This window comes from Protopterus annectens, chromosome 12.part0 (genome assembly GCF_019279795.1).
Source record: "Protopterus annectens isolate FY-2018-M chromosome 12.part0, PAN1.0, whole genome shotgun sequence".
Lineage (NCBI taxonomy): Eukaryota > Metazoa > Chordata > Ceratodontiformes > Protopteridae > Protopterus > Protopterus annectens.
The window spans coordinates 214,803,421-214,825,041 of NC_056746.1; positions in this window are offsets into that span (position 1 = coordinate 214,803,421).

A 21,621-nucleotide genomic window follows, 5' to 3' on the forward strand; every position below is an offset into this window, starting at 1 on the left:
TATTATTATTATTATGTTTTGTTTGTATGATCTATGAGTATGATGAGTATGTATCAGGGAAGTAAATAGTGTGGGAAGAAATAGCCAGGGAATTGTTATGGCTAGGCTTGTATAGGCTCTAAGGCTGATAGCCTAGTATCAACCTATGAAGCTATGAACCTATGAACCTATGATGTATCAATGTGATGTTTCTAGGTCATGTGATGTTTGAGTTTTGTCTTTAACAAAATCAATCCAAATTCTATTTGGAAAAAAGTCTGTTATGAACTGTGGATGATTTGATAAATGTTCCTGCATTGTAACAGATGGGGCTAAAGATATTACAGGGACTGGAAGTGGCTTTTGTGGACTATTCAAACAAAATAATATTAACTGCCCTACAATTCATTGCATAATTCACCAAGAAGCACTCTGTGGAAAATTTCTATTTCAAGTCAATGTCATGAAAGTTGCTGTAAAAATAACTAATATATGTGAAGGTAATAGATCTCTGAGTCATCCTAAGTTTCAAGATTTCTTGAGTGAAATAGATGCTGCATATGGTGATTTGCTCCTTTATTCTGATATTCACTGGTTGAGTGCTGAAAAATGTCTGGAATGCTTTTTATTGCAATTCGGAAAGAAATACCTATATTTCTTAGAAATGATGTGAAGTCTGACACAACAGAACCTGAAAATCTAATGTAAGGTTCTATATTTTTATCAGATCTTGCATTTATAACAGATACAGCCAACCATTGAAATGAGCTGAACTTAAAACTGCAAGGCAATACACAGAATATTGCCAACTTATATGGCTATTTGATTGGCTTTAAAAGTAAATTGAAGCTTTTTAGATCAACATTGGCTAATAATATTTTTACTTTTTTTTCCGAATTGCAAAAAACATTTAGAAGAAATGAAGAATTCTGAGGTAATATCATTTTCAGCTCATGTGACGTATATTGACATGATCACTGAAGATTTTGAGAGCTGATTTGGTGATTTTAAAGAAATTGAAGAAGATATTTAAATTTTTGCTCAACCCTTGACTGTCACCATTAAAAATGTAAGATCTGACCTTCAGCTGGAATTTTGTGATTTGCAATCAGACCCTTTTTATGCTAACAGAAGTGGAAACGGAGAAGATTTTTTAAAATTACTACCAATAGAAAGGTACCCAAAATTGAGGAAGTTTGGACTCAAGATGTGCTCAATGCTCAGGAGCACATATCTTTGTGAAAGCACTTTTTCAACAATGAAATTCATTAAATCAAAGTATGGATGTTCATTGAAAGATAATTCTCTTGCAAATTTACTGCGATTGACAACTACTAAACGAAGCCGAACTACAGCAGAGCTCTCATTAAAGTGCAGAGGTTAAGAGGTATACTGGTCACAAATGTAGACAGGATTTGGTCATAACTTTAAACAAAGGTGTGATAAGCACTTCGGGACAGACATTCAAATTCTAAAAAGGACTAATTTTTTGTGCATTTGAATCTAACAAGTTCCAGTGGTTCTGACCTGTGAAGAATTTCTTAAGCACTGATCCAGAGGCTGCCAAAAAGAGTGAGCATGCAGAAGAAAACACTAACACTGCCAACAACTGAGTTCTGAGGGTTAAATGCCAGAAGATTCAATATTTTACTACAGCTAGAAAACTGGCCCTTAATGGAAAGACATTTGTTCTTTGAAAATTACTGCATCTTGTCTTACTTTTTCAATAAAAAACTTTTATAAACACCTTGACTTTTTTCTTATGAAATTTTTGAAGTGCTTGCTAAACCTAACCAACACCATAGGACTCTCCAAGTAATTTCAATATATGCACTGTATTTGTTATTATGGATGTGAACCTCAGATAAATCTTTTTTTTTTTAATGTGACCCTCGGATTACCTAAGTTTGGGCAGCCCTGTTGTAAGCAATGATTTGCGGTGAAGACTTATTGTACATCACAGGTCATGTTTGGTGGTATGGAAAAGTTATTAGATTTAGCATAAAAGTTTCTTTCTGTGAAACAGCTGGGCAACCAACTAATTATAGAGGTTTCATTCTGGAACATACATGTAAAATATTAAGAAGTGTATGATTTGCTGAGTCAAATGCTTTTGTAAAGTCTCCAAGAAGGGCACTTGTGAGGTAGCTTTTATTAATATTTGTGAGAATTGTGCTTGAAATGTGAAAGGATGTTGTAATAGAATGTAAAAGTGGTAAGATGATTGTATACGGCTTTTTCTAGTAATTTGCATAGATGTAAACATTGAGAAATTGATCTTTCTTTATCCACTCCCTCACACATACTGGTGATACTAGCACCCCTGGCAATGTGAGCAACCCAAGGGCTGCTTCTCTGGTAATGTTGTTCTTTACACTGCTGCTGTTTTATCAATGAATACAGCTCCTGCTTCCCTGTATCTGAGAATATTATTATTGGCTGCTGTTATGAATTTGTGAATCATAATGAGTTCCTTATAAATGCTGGGTCACTGTTTCCATGAATGTTAGCATCGGCTGTAGCTCCACCAGACACCCTCCCTCTCTTGTAAGGACCTGACCTCAAGATAAATGGGCAGTACAGCCTGCATCCATCAAGGCAGTGTATGTTCTCTAGTTGGACATTGTGGTACTGTTCTTGTACTGTTAGACCCTGCCCTTGCTAGTTGCCCCTTATCGCCAGGCTGCTAACACTCCCAGTATATAGATCACCCCTCCTTCTCCAACATCCCCATTAAACCTAGGTCTTATCTGCACCAGCTGTCCCTCTCTTCTGCTTGCTCAGCCACTTACCATCTTAGAGCTTTCTCTATAACTCAGTTCCTCTATTTTCTGGTTTCTTCCATTTCCCCTGTTACTAAAACCTCACCTCCACCCCTCCTACTAGTACCTTGCTTTGGTCTTTTTTCTCTGTTTCTCAGATTAGTCCTTATTAGCCTTTTCTTCCCTCTCCTTTTACTCATCTCCCCCTGTCTTCCTTTCCTACTGCCAGCAGTAACTATCCTTCTGAAAAGTGAATTGCCTATCTCTGACACTGACACACTCCTCAGCTCTACATAACTCCCCCACTGCCTCTGCACTTGCTAATCTGTGACTATCATCCTTACCTGGCTGATTGTCTCTGAAAAGCTTGGTCTCTGGGTCAACCTGCTCCCTTTGCCCTTGCTGCACTTGGGCTCACTCTGCTCCCCTACCCTACCCCCATTCCCAACCACCCCCACTTTCATTTCATTTATACCTAGCCTGTCCACTCCCCTACCACACCCCATCCAATCACTACTACCTTCCCAGAACCCCTTGTTCTACCTAATTACCAACTCCTCCCCTCTCTTTCTCCAACTACCCTCCCATCCTCTAACCTCCCAACTACCATGCACTACCTGTACACCATTCTCACTAATACCTTACTTCTCCACTTTCTATACCTCACCTACAACTCCACTTCACTCCACTCACTCCATGTCAAACACTTCCAGTCCCCTATACTCCCACACTCAGCCCTCCACTCTCATTGCCACTCTTATAGTAAAATAAGCCCTCAACCTTTCAACCACTTACCCTCTCTCCTCTCACCTCTCAAATACTTACACATACACTATTCTACAGCCCCAACACCCATATGCCTCCATCTAACAAACAAACTTAAACTTCTTCTCCTTCATGCCATTACCCAAATTAAACTCCGACATGACATCTATCCCAACCCAGGCCCCAACAACAGCTAGGCACAACACACAATATCCTCCACATACCCCACTCCCATCACCTCAACTCAATGTAGTTCTCACTCACATCCCTCCCACCTTCCTAAAAGCCTCCAACTCAAATCTATTCCTGATAAATCTCAACCTCCGTAGCATCATAAATAAGACCAGCAAGTTTCACATTACACTATTCACCTACTCACCAGATATAGCTGTAATAACAGAAACCTGGCTAAAGCCCCACACTAAGGACAGAGAAATTCTAACAATAGGCTATAACATCATAAGAGCAGACAGAGTCAACAAACGTGGAGGTGGCATTGCAGTTATGTTTAAGAATACCCTCAAAGTATCCCAACTAAACTGTACTCCTCCCAATCTACTCAACTCTGAAATATTAATTACCCAACTTGAAATCAACCCCAACAAAGCAATAATAATAATCACCACCTACATCCCTCCCGGCAATAATTTCCTCACTATAGAACACCTAATTTCCTGGGCAGCCACTAAATTCACCCAAAAAAATATTATTCTTGGTGACTTCAACTTAGATTGGCACTCCTGCAATACTGATAACGCAACCAACTTTATTAATCTCTGTGCTTTCACCCAAACAATAAACTGCCCAACTCCTATTGACAAACACTCTAACAAACAGCCAACATTAAACTGGATCCTAACTAATAAACCTAGCCTAGGCTTTTTAGCAGGGTGCTTACTTGACTTCCTCAGTGACCACTATCCAACCTTTCTTTACAGAAAACGCGTGTACACCCAAAACAACATTTTCCATAAATACATTATTTCCAAGAAAAAACTTCTCCCCTTCTACTTTCAACCTTCTACTGCAACAATGTAAACTAGTCCCCTCTTAAATACCTACAATTAGATGATGCTTTCCAGTACTTTAACAAAACCTTCCTTACAATTCTTAATAGCCTAGCCCCTACTAGAAAAATTTGTGCTAGGACCAAGCCCCTCCCATGGCTATCCAAAGACACCAAACTACTAATGAAACGTAGAGACAAAGCCTGGTCAGTTTATCATATATCCAAAGACAAAGCTGACAACCTGAACTATCAACAAGTAAGGAACTTAACAAAAAAAAGAAATAAAAAGACCAACAAATATACTTTCTATCCTGTCAGCAGATAAACCAAAATAACCCACATAAACTCTGGTTTTCCATCAACCAACTCCTAAGCCCAGGACATTCCTCTACCCCCCCACACTTGCTACTTCAAACAACTCAGTCCCTATCTCTACTCAATTTAACACCCATTTCATCAACACCGTTACCTCCCTTCTAGACAACCAACCAACCTGGCCTCTTACCGTCCCCACCACAGCCATAGACAATCATAGCCCCTTCTCCTTCTATCCCATACAAACTAATTACATAAAACCTCTCTTCTCCAAACTCAAACCATGCTGTACAGCTGCAAACTCCCTAATGAATTTATAAAACTTGCAGCCACTTCTATTGCATACCCCATTTGCATCCTAATCAACCACTCTATCAAAGAACATTATACCCACTCTTATGGAAAATATCTCATATTGTACCTCTCCACAAAGGTGGCCCCCTCCAGATAAGTAACCAACTATCGTCCCATAGCCATACTGCCGCCCCTTGGGAAAATTTTAGAAAAATGTATCCATAACCAGCTCATAACCTACATCCTTAACAATAACCTCCTTTCCAACTCTCAGCATGGCTTCAGACCAAACCACAGCACTAACACTGCCCTCCTAACCTTCACTAACACCATTCACCAGCTCATGAATGAAGGCCAGCATGTCTCTTCCATATTTCTCGACATGTCCAAAGCCTTTGACACCATATCCCACCAGCTGATTCTAAATAAACTATCTTCCTATAGCCTTAGTATACCCTGAATAACTTGGCTCCACAGCTATCTTTCCAACCATCAACAAGTTACAAAGTGGGATAACTCTCTTTCCCCCCTACTCCCCATTTCTGTGGGTGTACCCCAAGGTTCCATTCTTGGTCCACTTCTCTTCATCATATTCACAAACAACCTCAGTACAGCAACCCAACATGCCTCCATAGTACAGTATGCTGATGATGCTAACCTTATCTGCTCTGTCCTCTCATACCAAGAATTCCAACTAAAAATGCAGTCTTCTTTTCAGGACATTGAAACTTACCTCTCCCAACACCAACTCATTTTAAATCCCAACAAAACCAAATTCATACTTTTTACAAACAAAAAACCCAAGACTTCTCAGGTCCCACTATCAATCACCTCTGCAAATGGTACCAAAATTGCCCCCATTAACTACACAAAACATTTAGGTGTCACCATAGACAATAACCTCAAATTTGACATACATATTGCTCAAACATAATGTTCTTTGATAGAGTAGTTGATTAGGATTCAAATGGGGTATGCAATAGAAGGGGCTGCAAGTTTTCTAAATTCATTAGGGAGTTTGCAGCTGTGCAGCATGGTTTGAGTTTGGACAACAGAAAACTCCACATCAAACTAGGTACCCTATATAGAGCCAAGCCATTCCTAACTCCCAATGCCAGACTAGCCACTGCTCGCACACACCTTCTATATACCCTTCTCTATGACTCTCTCATATTTACTAACCCTCATAAATCTAACCTCAACAATCTAGAATCTTGTTACCATAAAATTGTTAAATCTGCCACAAATCTCCCACACAGATCCCACCACTGCTCAGCTTTTTCAACATTAAACTGGCTAGAACACCCCAACCTTTTATCTCTTAATCAACTATTTTTAGCTCACAATTTAATCTACCACCCCAACAACTTCCCTGCCATCTCCTCTTTAGTTCAACTTAATACTAATAGCAACAACTGCCCTGCCATCTCCTCTTTAGTTCAACTTAATACTAATAGCAAAACCCTCAGATCTTCCAACAAACTTCTACTAAAAGTAACCAACTCCCACAACCAACATGGTGACTCCCTCTATTCACACAGAATTGCCAAACTCTGGAACACCCTTCCAGACACTATAACAAAAAATCCAGTGCATAACCAATTCAAATCACCCCTAAAGGAACACATCACCAGTCACTGGCTGTGCTCTTGCCTCTCTCCAGGTTAATCTATTTCCCAACCCTTAGTTTCCTTTCTCACCAGACCATCTAACACCCCTTTTGTGAACTTTAACTTACATACTATCTACTGTTTACTCTGTACAGTCCTACTGATTGTATTATATTTACTGCTACTGGGTTGTCCCTGCAGCTGTAATTGTATAGTTCTGCTGATTGTATTATATTTACTGCTACTTGTTTGTGTTGTACTACTGTGGAGTTTCCCCCCTGGGCCTCCACTAGTTAAATGGTCCTTGATCTTTACTGTTTCTAGATACTGTAAAATAATTCTATTGTACTAATGTCTACAAATATTGTTACTATGTTTTTTGTTTATTGTCATATATTACTGTGGAGCTTTTCTCCCTGGGTCTCTGCTGAAAACAGGCCACTGGCCTAGTCAGACATACCTGGTCATCAAATGTAATTAATAAATAAATATGATGGAAATATGATATGTTATTAAATTTGGTGCAACTTTGTATAGAAATGACCACTGCTTTTTTTTCTAAAGGTTAGGAAATTTTTGCTGAATAAGGGAGCTGGAAAAGATGGCATACTTGTGTATGTGGAAGAGGGGGGGTTATTTAACCAATTAATTTCAGAAATAATGGGAATATCCCTACACCATCAGGTGATCCGTGGTTAGGTACTAATTGTAGGAGTTTGTCGGCTACTTTATGGGATATCTGTTTTAAGTAGAAGAATGGAATGTGGTGGAGGTCTGGGGGGCTAATGGTGTATATGTCTGAGTTTCTTAGAGAATTCATAGGCAAATCACATTCCCAGAAATGTATGTAAAACCCCTAACACCTTAAAACAATGATTTCATTTTTTTCTTTCACAATGGTATTCACTGTGCTTCTTGGAGCTAGGGTTTCCAGTTTAAGAAGAGCCAAAATCTAGGCACATGCCACTCCCATGTTCAACCCCTTGTGCTACCTACTTCCTCCTTTGTCGCATTTTACAACATTCATTTCCCTGCTCACAGCAGTGACGATGGCAGTGCCTTAACAGGTGGCACACACTGCCTCAGGTGTTGAAAGGGCAGAAGACTATAGATTTAGCTCCCACACTCAGTGCTAGGATTCATTTTGTGTGGCTTTTCATGTACAGGACTAAGGCTGTGAGCTAACATCAAGTTGCTTCCTATGGTCCAAGGTTTAATTCTCCCAGCCTCCATTTGCCTACAATGTGACCTTGCACAGACAGTGCTTTGGGGCAGTTGAGCTAGGCTCTCAATGGTCTCCTAGAATACCTGAATAGTGCAACCCTATGAACTATAAACTCTGCTTCTCACTGCATCTATTTTATGATGTAAATGATCCCATCTGCTTGTCATTCAAGGAGGTAAAATGTCTTTTTTTAACACTGTTGCACACATTTGCACCGTAGTGGAGAGATGTGCAAATTTGCAGATTTGCTTTCCTTGCCAACAGCAGATCTCAACATTGTAAATTCCTACAATGTTTAAAATGCTTCCAGTCACCAATAAGTCAACATATTTCCTATGTACTCTTATTCACAAAACACTAAATGCTGGTTACTGCATACCTTTGAGATGGAAACTAACCATCCATGACTATGTTTACTCACTAAGGAATACCCATGTGAAAGCTGTTACTTTAAGCAAATCTCCATATAAAACAGCTTTTGTAGAATATGCCTTTTCCTGACTAGGCCCAACATTATGGAACAGATTCCCAACTGAATTAAGGTACGTGGAATATCTCAGAGTTCAAAAGGGCCTTCTCCAAACACTTGCACAAGGAAACTGAAATGTAAGCTCTTTAAGGACAGCGGTTAACCTCACCAGCTGCTGCCAAACAGCGAACTACCTCCATCATGATAATCGCTGTGAAATGTTGAAATCTAATAACACATTACCTGTAGTCTGTCCGTCTTTCTCTGCTTGTTTTCCTAAATGTTGTCCTGCTTGTTCCAGAAATGCTGAATTTCAAAATGGACTTTATGTACATACTGTACATACTGTAAATATTGTAAAGAAACTTTTATTTTACTGTTAACTCTATCTCTGCTATGTTTCTTTGTACAGGAAACTTTAACAAGCAGAATGATCTGCAAATGTCCTGTTCATTGACCATTTAAAGGTTTGGCATTTGTTCTTAATTATTATATGCTTCTTGAGTGTTCATGTTGTTTGCCTTTGTTTGTGTACTTTTGAAACATGGTTACCAAATCAATAAATATTTGAACAAAACTTTATATCTAGAGGAAGAAGCTTCACAAATCCTGGTATTTTATTTACTGTGGCAAATATGTTACTTTGTCATTGCCTCAGTTTATTTTTTCCCAAATTATGTTGTTCCTAAACATGTAAGCATGCAAACTAGATGCCAAACCCAATAGAAAAAATAAATAACAATGAACAAATTATAGAACTCTGCATCAAAATGAGCTGCTATATTTGTGTTGAAATAAATATAACTGAGATCCAAAAGCAAATTTCTGTGCGGGACAATCAGGAAGTTGTATGAAAATGTATATAAATCTGTGCCTTCAGAAATGCACATGCAGAAGGGTCAGGACTCTTGTAACATTTTCCTTTGTTAGTAAAGTAAAAAATGTAATTAAGATGACAACTGCAATGGGACAGAGATGTTCCTCAATGTGTCTTTTCCTGGTGTCATACATTTTTCAGTGGCTCTAAAACTGGCATTACAGATCTCCACCCCACCCACTGCTTGGAATCCAGACTGGGCTTGTGGCTATTGTTAGATGCCACAGGTGGCAGGGCACAAAAAAATAGAACCGCATGGATTCATGTCTTCATGCTATCTACATAATAAGAAACCCTGCTGTATGGAAGTTACTGACTTCAAAGTGATATTAATGCAGTTTACAGAGGGATTCCTGGGCTAGGAAAACAATAGCCCACTCTTATTTAAATCTCATCACCCTGCTGAGTTTGACTGTCAGTTATTAAATTATGGATAATACTCCCCCTCTTCAGTTAAAGAGCTAAACATCTTCTTCCATTCCTCACATAAATATATTCCACCCCCAACTCCTTCAGACTTAATACACATCTATGCCTTGGAGTCGTGCTTGGCACTGTTTTGTATTAGGCTTAATATTACTAAAGATACAAAACTCTGCTACTCAGTGATTCTTAAGAAATCTAAAAAGAAGATTACAATAAACCCTGATAATTTCCTATGACTGGGATTACAGAGGTGTGTAGCAATGTCTAAGCAGAAGTAAAACACTAGACCACTTATACTTAAATCCATATTAAGTCAGACACAAAGGAAAATATATTAACACCTGTGTGTTTAAAAGCATTTGGTATAGTACTAAAACAGCATATACATGTTAATTAATAAAAAATGTTTTACAAAAAAATATACAGTGAATTGCTTCATAAAATCTCCATCTACCATTTGAGTAGATACAGATGCTACTCATTTGTGATATACAATGCATTTGATATGTTCCATGATAGTAAGTTTTTTGGTTTTGATTTCCCATTTTTATTTTATACCCTGCATCATTTTAACACTTTAAACTCTGCTTGCAGTTAAATACATTTGTATTCTCTCTGCAAATCTCTAAGAAGAAATAAGCAATTTTTGCAGTAAAATATGAAGACAGTCCATGAAGTTGACTTCAATGAATCATTGTGTAGTGTAGCTTTCTTTCTTTAGTAATATTAAGCCAGAAAGAAAAAGGTGCCAAGCATGACTCCAAGTCATAGATGCATATTAAGTCTCAAGGAGTTGGGGGTGGAATACACGGGTCTATATTATAACATCGAAATCTACAATGATCGAATGTTATAATATCGAACCCTAAACACCGAAATATGCAAACATTGAACAGTCAGAATAGCGATTTTTTTCCTAGGGAAAAAAAAATCGCTATTCTGAGAAACATACACACAACACAAATACGCACACAAAACAGCAATCCACACACATACACCTACAACTAAACTAAACTTTACATACAGTACTAGCTATCCACTTACCTTAACCCGACCCTAACCCTAAGGTCCATCACTATCGCACACTCACCTCACCCAAGCCCTAACCCTAACTCACCTAACCCGCCCCCTAACCCTAACCTACACACAACCGCACACTTACCTGACCCGCTCCTAACCCTAACTCACCTAACCCGCCCCTAACCTACACACAATCGCACACTTACCTGAACCTGACCCATAATGCTCCAAGATATAGAAAGCTGAAAACAGCAAAGCCACAGCAACGGCCCACCAAATTCTTCCCTGGGAAAGAATTCGGTGTCCTGCACCTTTGCTGTTTTCAGCATTCGACAAAACTGGCTCGATATTATAACATTCGAACTTTATAAAATTCGATGTTGTAATATAGACCCGAATACACTTATGTGAGGAATGGAAGAAGATGTTTAGCTCTTTAACAGAAGAGATGGAACATTATCCATAAAAGGAAATAAGCAAGCTAAATGATGACATGACTGCCATGGTGGTGCTGCGGTAGCGTTGTCGCCTCACAGTTAGAAGTTGCCCGTTCGATTCTCAGTTAGAGCGTCTTCTGTGTAGCGACATGCGTGAATGGGCATTCCTTCATTGAAGGTTGTGCGTTAGGCCAGCAAGCCAGTACGTAAAAATCTACTGCCAATCATTAGCGGACCGGAGTTCCGCTGTGGCGACCCCTAACCGGGAAAAGCCAAAAGACACAAACAAACAAAGTAGTATTGTAAAGCATTCAGCATTTACTATGACTATTACATAAAGGATTATGACTGGATCTCTGATTGCAGCCAAAGTGTTATGTGTTCAAGACATGAATGGCAAGAGATTCACCTTGAGAGTAGAGTTTTGCAATAATCAGGAAGTCGTTTTCTTTGCTATTTGCATGTTTGGCCTTCGAATTCTGAATCTGAATTTTAGGCTACAGTATATGTACATTGTTTACTTTCCTTATACATTATTAGCACTGGCTGGAGTTGCCTAGGGTCCACTGGCTTTTAGGGTGCCCCTGCTGTTGCCTAAGGCTCACTGGCTTTGAGGGGGCCTGCTTGCGAGGGAATATCACACTTACTGTTTAAATTACAAAAGCATATGTGTTTTTGAAGGTGCTCTTCTTGGAACGCCTTCTGCATCCAGTCTCACACACTTGTTGTGTCTGTGCATGCATCATCGCAGACTGCTATTCCTTTCTGCACATTGTTTAGAGATAGAAAGAGCCTGAATCCTCTAGCCCAACCACCCAACCACCCAGCCACCAAGATGTTAAAAAACTTGAGTTTCAAGGAGCTGAGCCTTGAGTGTCAAGTGCATTTTATAAGGAATTGAGAGCTTCAGAGCTCATGCTAAGTCTGTTTACAATGTGCAACTTTTGTTTAGCAAATGGTATCATTATGCTAAAAAAATGTTAAAGCTTTGTTAGTAACAAAACAGGTAGTATACTTGCTTTTGATGCAGAAGACTGTGGGTTCTACTCTCACAGCATGTAGATGGATAACTAACACTGTGTCATTATTTAAGGAGGATGGTGTGCTACAGTCCTGAGTATGTCCTGCTTTGAAGGAGATGTCTAGTAACTATGAACCTGTTGTCAGTTTGCCATCCATTCCCTATTGCAATATTACCAGCTTACCATTTATTTAGTCTAACATAAGCAAATTATTCTTCAAGGGCAGCAGGCACTGAATTTGTAGACGAAACATTGAAATATAACATTATTTGCTAGCAGCAACCTCTTCTTTAGTTTCACATCTCTTTACTGTGGAATTATTCAGATGCCTTTTACATCTGTCGAGATTGTGCATATACTGATATTGGTGGATTATAACGACAGAAGTTTGAACAAACTTTTATTGATGAAGTGTTCCGAATAGGCCAGTTTTGTCATTATTGGTTCATAGATCTTGTTTCATTGCTTACTGGAAAAATGTTCAAAATTACACTTTTAAAACATGCTCTAACAAGTGGTACTGTATTATATAAGGACTACAACTTAATACAATCAGGAAAGTGAATCAAAGAATACATTTATGTATGTATCTATGTATGGTCCTAAAAATGTGTGCAAAGGTCCTATGATTTGAAAACAGCCCAAAGGTAGACTTTATCGAGCACTGTCCAGATACATTTTCTTTGAATATGGGTTTCAATGCTGTTTCAATGAATGTAAGTTTTAAGGGCAGAGAAGTTTTAATGCTAAGTCTGTTTTCATTGTGAGACTTACTGCTATATTTAGCAAATATCTTATCAGTGTTTGTGCTATAAAATTTAAAATAAAAGTTTTAAATTAAATCCAAATAATCATTGTAAAAGTAAAGCAGGAAACAGTATATACACTGAGAGATTTGAACAGTGTTTATGGTAACTGGGGAGAAATAGCCAAATAATGGGAGTTTGGAATGGCTGCTGGGCGGGCATGTATGGGGGGCCCTGATCCATTACCCTGCCTAGAGCCCCTTTGGACCAAGATCCATCTCTGGCTGCAGTACATTACCGTAGAGACCAAAGCACTCCACAAACAAAAGCTTTAATTACTCTGAATAAGAAATCATAATACACCACCCTGCTTTATTTGGAACAAGATGGTATGTAATACAAACCATCTATAAAGCTTTTGTCCACAGGTACCTGAGGGATCTCTACCATTTATGTGGAAGTGATGAATACATCTTGGACATTGGCTGAGTTTCAGAAAGCCTCTCTGCAAACATTTCCAAGTACAACTTCTCCAGTAAGAAAACAAAGTAGAGTAGAAAGAAAAACAGGTGGTTCATGCAACTAAATCCAGAGCAAGTCAACAAAAGCTCAAAATGAAAATATAACAATGGCTGAAGAAATCATGAGTTAAGGAGCTTTAATAAGCAAAAATTACAATTACACAAGCCTCTCAATGGCTTTCAGCATTGAGCTTTCTCAAGTGTATAATTACAACATTTCAAAGTTACCTGTAAATAGTTAATTAAAATAAAATAATCACCTGCTTCACATTTGAAATACAGATTAAAATTGCACATGACAGCACTTAAAGATACAGATGCAATCAATTTCTTATTCCCTTTGATCTTGATATATGTGTTATGCTATTCATTACATTATCCCCCAGATTTACTAAACTTCCATGCAGGATTAACTTAGCCATGTACGGAAGCGTCCATTTAAGAGCAGGATGGCAGCGCGCCATGCATATTAATAAAGCGCACTGCCTGAGCTCCTAGGCTTACATGGAGCATGTACGAGTGCAGGGGGTGTGTCTGAGAGCAGAGCTCTCAGAATAAACACTCCCCTGCAACGTAAAACAGCAGAAAGTGGTAAGTAATGAGCGAGACCGCTCATAGGTGTCTGCATTTGCCCACCAACAGTCCCCCATGTGTAGAACAGCAACAGTACATATAAATTAAATGAAGAAACACTTTTAAATATTTTTTTCAAAATCCGAGTACAGCTAACCATAGGTGAGCGGGTCTGCCCATCGATTAGCTATGGTTAAAGCAGCTTAAAAGGCTGAGGAGGATAACAAGGAAGATATATGCAGATGAAGCAGCACAGCAATAGTGTAGTGGGCAGAGCATTTGCCTAACTAGCAGGTATTCCCGGTTCGAGTCCCACTGCAGCACAGTCTATTTTACATGGCAAAGTACATTATAACCAACATTTTTGTTAGAAAACCCACTAAATAACATATATTTATGAAATGGAGTACTGCAGGAAATGCATATGTGAAGTGTCAGTGTCATAATCAATAAGGCACTAGTAAGCAGGTCTAAGCACAAATAAGCAGTAGTAAGCATATGTAAGCACTAGTAAGCATGTTTAAGTGCGTTTGCGTGGGGGTAAGCACTGCTTACACAGATTAAGCAATTTAGAAGCTAATGGAGTATAAGAAACTGTAACCAGAAGTTAGCAGTGCTTACCTCTGCGCAAACTCGTGCAAACCCACTTACAACTGCTTTAAAGTGCCTTAATCACTCTGTATCCAATGGCCTATGTTCTGCCCAGCAACAGAATAAACAGCCTCTGCAAGGCTCGAGCCCAGGACCCTGCACACCATAAACAAAGTGATATACCACTAAGCCATTCCAGATATACATAAAGCTGATGTTTTCAGAAACATAACATCCACCTCAGTCATGCAACAGTTCAGAGAATGTATACCAACATCTAGATGTATGTGTGTGTAAATATATTAATATCTAAACAGATACAGCGCATCTATATATGTAAATATATATATATATATATATATATATATATATATATATATATATATATAAATATTTAGAAATATATGCATATATATAAATATATATAAACATATATATATATATATATATATATATATATATATATATATATATATATGCAAATGCCTACATCTACACATATATATGTCAACACCTATATGTCTACATATACACAGCAAGTTACATATATGTATGCAGATATATATCTCTGTAGGTATATACGGCCATAGTTATAAATATGTAAGCAAATATATATACCTATACATCTGTAGACAGCAATGGTAGATTAACAAAAACATATATGTCCACATGCACCGTTAGTGGGGTTGAGAGGCCCCAAACAATATACGTCTTGTACGAATTGTCATACCCCCCACAGCCAGACATGTCCGCCCTGCAATACACTACCAAGTGTTGCGGATCCCATAACCAGGACCTGACATGACATGGGCACATGATGTTAACAGTAATACATCCCACCTGTATGATGACAGGCTGGTATTCATAACATATCATGCAGTACAGTCTGGCTCACATAGGATATGTAAAATGTGGAAGCTATCAACATCCCCAGGATACATATACACAGTCACATATATGCAGATACAGATATATATATATATATATATATATATATATATATATATATATATATATATATATACACACATGTGGCTACACATACACATGCAGAGATATGTACATTAAGATACTTATGTAGTAGGCGCACACAATATCGTACACCCACTATGCCTACAGTTAACACCCTAACAACTGGACACTGGATGACCCACTCATACAAATGACATTTGTTGCCTGCAACATATACCCACAGAGAGGTCATAGGATAAACACCACACACAAATTTGCAGAAATGGAATACCTTTATTTGTGTACTATTACAGAATTACATGCCATGTCATATAGCTGTTCAGACACTGACATCCATATCAACAGAGTAATGCAATTGTGAAACAGTTAAACTAATACAGTAGTCTTAAAAGGTCCACAACTGTTGCTGTCCAGGCCAAGCCCTTCAAATCATACAATAGTAAAGACAGACTGGGCCACAGGATACCACAAAATCAACAGTAAGTGATTCAGGTGTATAGTCTAGCAGCCTCTATCGACACTCTGTACACAATCGCTAGATGGTAAAGACTTCAGTTGACCAAATGGGATGTAACTGTTACATAACAAGGCATAGCTGGCATCATCACAGGCACACCGGCAAACAGAACAGTCTGTATGGCAGGAGGCAGTAGGTCTGCAGTAACCCACTTTATGTAAGTAATGTCAAGATAGGTGACATGTATGGTACTGTACATCCAGATACCTTAAGGCAGCTCACCCCTACATGTTGTAACAGCCTAGGTTATGTATGGTGCATCCCCCCTAGACTCAATAATACAGGGCCATATACCACTGTTACATACACTGGCCTCTGGAGTGCATATGGGCACATATGTATGGTGTAGGTGAAGCCCACACATTTATGGTCCCAGCCCCACCATATGTGACATACATGACTATTAAGGGAGGCCTAGCAGCAGTACATCTGGAAAGCATCTGGACATGACACCTCGCTGGGTAAGTACACTAAGCTATTAGGCATGTAACAAACCACTGTGCAGGCTCCAAGCAGACTGGCTCAACACTGGCCTACATCTCCTATGGGGGAATGCACATGTACCTGCATATATAGCAGGCTCCACATGCATGTCACAGCACAGGTTAAGATACACCTGTGTGAAAGTGCATAACCACAATCAATGTGAACACTGCCACAGCCACATATGGTAAGCTAGCATAATATTACAGTATATGGAATATCTGTTCAACACTATCCTCATATGTGCCACTCACACACTAACCCTACATATACTGGGCCACTACACAGTGTGGTCTGATGCCCGTCTGTGATATTGGACATGTGTGTGCATGGCCCTATAAACATGCAAGCCAATACGGTAACATACAGTGGAGTCACATGTAAAATCAGATAGGACGGGACCTAGGATGATGACATCTACCACAGTCTGTACACAGGCCAAGGTACATATTAACAATACACACACTGTCGGCATTCACCATAAGTACACAGACCTCAGTACTGTACAAAATACCACAGAATATCCAGGTCATGTCATCAAATATAACCCCCTACTGCACATAATATGTGCAGCAGTCTGATATCTCACTGGCTTGTTATCAGATATGATGACACTAATGATGGTGTACAGCACATATGCACCCCTTAATGCACGGCATATGTACAAAGCTTGACAGAGTTGTGGCTGGAAGCACATACACGGGGCCAATATTGACATGTTGCTGTGATAACCTCATCCATTTACTGTTGTAACAGGGTTTGTTGCAACATATGAGGGATATGAGGTCAGTAACTGTCATGGCTTTCACCATCTGCAGACTGTATTCCTCACACTACCTTCTGCAATTTACAGATAGATGGTCTGTGGGTAACACATGAAACCAAAGGCACAACACACTGCCCAGTCTGTAGATGGCCCTACAGATGGGGATTCCTCATAAACATAGAACTGACATGGCAGGTATTAAAAAATGTAGGACAGCCATATCCACACACACACTCTTAAACCAACATTACTCCAAATGTAGTATAGCAGCACTTACGGACTAGTCAGGTCAGGCACATCCCTCTCCTGTGTGTTGCCCTGTTTTCACAGTGTATGTTGTTAGAGGTAAATCCCCAATCCATCTGAGATGCTGTTTGCCAAACAACAGATCTAGTTCCTGCTCACAGTGAATGAAAAGGCCTAACACCAACATGATGTTCCTGGATTTTGGAGTGTGTTTCCATGCAATTGGCTATGGGAATGTTACCACAGCTGTTCCACATACAATCAGCTAGTGGAGGGCTGCAATTTGTGCAGAGGCCATCAGCTGATCATGAGCATCGCTTAAAATGCACATGCTGCTGCTGCCTAAGAAAAGCAGGTGTAGGTCTCCACATCCACCAGTGAGGGAGTGAGAGAGGCAAACAGAGGCATTGGCAAGTCAGGGAGGGGTGGGAGAGTAAAACCTAAGCATGTTTGTGTCACACACCTGCCAGCACAGGGTATCAAACCCCTGATGACTGTGTAGTGCTATCACAGTCTTACGCAGTTATTGGATGTGAAACATAGGTTACCTGTTGTGGAGCCCTCAGAACATATATGTGATGGTGAGTGACATCTCAACAGAGATATGGTAGCTATACGGTAGGTGAAGTACATGTACCTGTCCGCATGAACAGGTGCCAGCATCAACACAGCCATGCTCTCACAGGGACACACACACATTGGCACACTTGGCAGGGCCAGGGATACAGCTCATCACTAGTGAGATTGCCGCAACACATTACTGTGCAGGTATCACATGCACCACACCGGTCATATGGAGGTTATATAGGCAAAAGGTATGGGGAGGGGTCTGGCATCAGACAGCATGCTTCAGTATGCCACTGGGGTTGTAGTGAGTGTGGATGTAATCATACGCATCATACAACACACACACACACACACACACACACACACACACACACACACACACACACACACAAACACACAGGGTGCCAGTACAGACATGCATGGGTGCATTTATGCACTGGTATGTGGTGGTCGACTGTCCCAGATGGCTATACAAGGCTAGGTGATGGGTATACCTTGGCATCAGACCACATGACAATGGTCTGCATTGTGGCTCAGGGCTGTGGTTTCTGCATTTGCCCACACAGGTGGGTATTGTATTGACCATCCAGTCACCTGGGTGACTATTGCGTGTAGCAAATGCTGTGCATCGCTTGCCATGCATGTGTTCTGTTGTCCGTGACATGGACAGTGTCTGGGATGTGCACACCTCCGACATGCATGTACAGAGACATGTGGAACTGTACCTGGGGTGTCGGGCACATGTTGTGTGCACAGATTATCATCAGATGTGCCAGTCTTGGCCACCTCTGTCAGAAACTGGTAATGGACAGCAGGTTTCCCCTGCACCTACATTGATAGAATGCTAATGACATTCCCTGGTGTCAGCGGCATCTGTCCATACAGGTCATGTTTTCAAGCATGGAATGTCCTTTGTGGGTCACATGTGATGGCACCACAGGTGTTGCAGTTGTCTAGTGGGGAACATGGGGAAGGTGCACCATTTGCATGTATCTACCTATTGGACAGATGGACAGAGTGTCATGCCCTCTGTAGGCCACTGCATTCATTCCATAGTTACTATCAGTCGCCAATATGCAGGGTACTATACACATATTGGCTGTTGCCTCGGCATGTGTGTGTGTATGTGTATGAGACATGAGTTGAGAGTGTGCTCTGGGTAATACTGGGGTTGCTAACTGTGATTGCCAGGCCTTGATGTCATATGCATGGGTATGGATTTGCACCCCAGCCTCTTGGCTATTTCACATCTGTTATCCCTGTACAATGGACATTGTGATATATACTAGCGCCACCATATACAAAATTGCAAAACCCACTCCATATTGGACCCAGGTGTTACACACTCACACACACATGTCATGCTGGGAGTAGAACCCCTACCTAACTAGTTTATTACACTACAGCACTACACAGTTATCACACGCGCCACGGAGATTACTGGAGTACTCCTTTCCCAAAGGTGTATATCACATTGGCTGACATCAGTAGGATAGCCAAAGTAGGGCATTTGACATGTACTGAGTGTGACTAGCCTAAAATGTATTGAACCCTACACAGACATTGAAACACACACAAAGCATCCACAACCAACTTGTGTGGGTACAGAACCCCTGACAGAGGTCTATATCACACTATAGTGTGGAGCGGTTATAGAATGCACCACAAGGATTACTGGAGAACTCCTTCCCCAAAGGTGTATATCACATTGGCTGACATCAGCAGGATTGCCAAAGTAGGGCATTTGACATGTACTGAGTGTGACTAGCCTAAAATGCATTGCTCCCTACACAAACATTGGAACACACACAAAATCAACATGTGTGGGTATAGAGCCCCCTAACAGAGGTCTATAACATACTACAGTATGGAGCTGTTACAGGACACACCACGGCGATTACTGGAGTACTCTTTCCCCAAAGGTGTATATCACATTGGCTGACATCAGCAGGATTGCCAAAGTAGGGCATTTGACATGTACTGAGTGTGACTATCCTAAAATGCATTACTCCTTACACAACCATTGTAACACTCATAAAATATCCATAACCAACATGCGTGGTTATAAAAACCCCTAACAGAGGTCTAGATCACACTAGAGCATGGAGCTGTTATAGGATGCATCATGGAGATTACTGGAGTGCTCCTTCCCCAAAGGTGTATATCACATTGGCTGACATCAGCAGGATTGGCAAAGTAGGGCATTTGACATGTACTGAGTGTGACTAGCCTAAAATGCATTGCTCCCTACACAGACACTGGAACACACACAAAACATCCGCAACCAACTTGTGTGAGCAGAGAACCCCTAACAGAGGTCTAGATCATACTACAGCATGGAGCTGTTATAGGACACACCACAGAAATTACTGGAGTACTCCTTCCTCAAAGGTGCTTATCACATTGGCTGAAAACAGCAGGATTGCCAAAGTAGGGCATTTGACATGTACTGAGTGTGACTAGCCTAGAATGCATTGCGTCCTACACAGACGTTGGAACACACACAAAACATCAACAGCTGACTTGTGTCGGTATAGAACCCCTAACAGAGGTCTATATCACACTACAGCAGGGAGTTGTTATAGGACACACCACAGGAATTAGCAGGCAGCTCCTTTTCCAAAGGTGTATTTCACAATGAATAACATCAGCAGGATTGGCAAAGTAGGGCATTTGAAATGTACTGATTGTGACTAGCCTCTAATACATTGCTCCTTACACAGACATTGAAACACACACAAAATATCCAGAACTGCTATAGGTGGGAATAGAACCCTACCAGCTTTCTAAATCACACTAGAGCAGCACGCAGTTATGGTTTGCGCTACGGAGATTACTAGTCTATAGTCTTCCCAGAGATGTATTTCTGGGTGGATGACATCAGCAGCCTTGCCAAAGTTGAGCATTTGACTTGTAGGGAGTGTGACTACCCTAAAAAACATTGCTCCCTACATAGACAGACACACACAATCACACACACCTGCCATGTCTGGGATTAGAGCACCTAACTAACTATTTTATCACACTACAGCACTACGCAGATACAGTTTGCACTACAGAGATTATTGGCCTTCAACCTTCCCAGAGGTGTATTTCTAGGTGGATGACATCAGCAGACTTACCAAGGTAGAGCATTTAAATGTATGGGGTGTGACTACAGTAAAAAGCATTGCTTTCCATATAGACAGAATCAGACAGACACACACACACAGTTGCTAAGGCTGGGATTAGAATTCCTACTGACCTACTTTATTACATTACAGCAGTATGCTGTTACAGGATGCACTACACAGATTATGGGTACACAACATTCCCAGAGGTGTATTTCTATGTGGATGACATCAGCAGCATTACCAAAATAGAGCATTTAACTTGTAGGGAGTGTGCCTACCCTAAAAAAGCATTGCCTTCTACAGGGGACAGAATCAG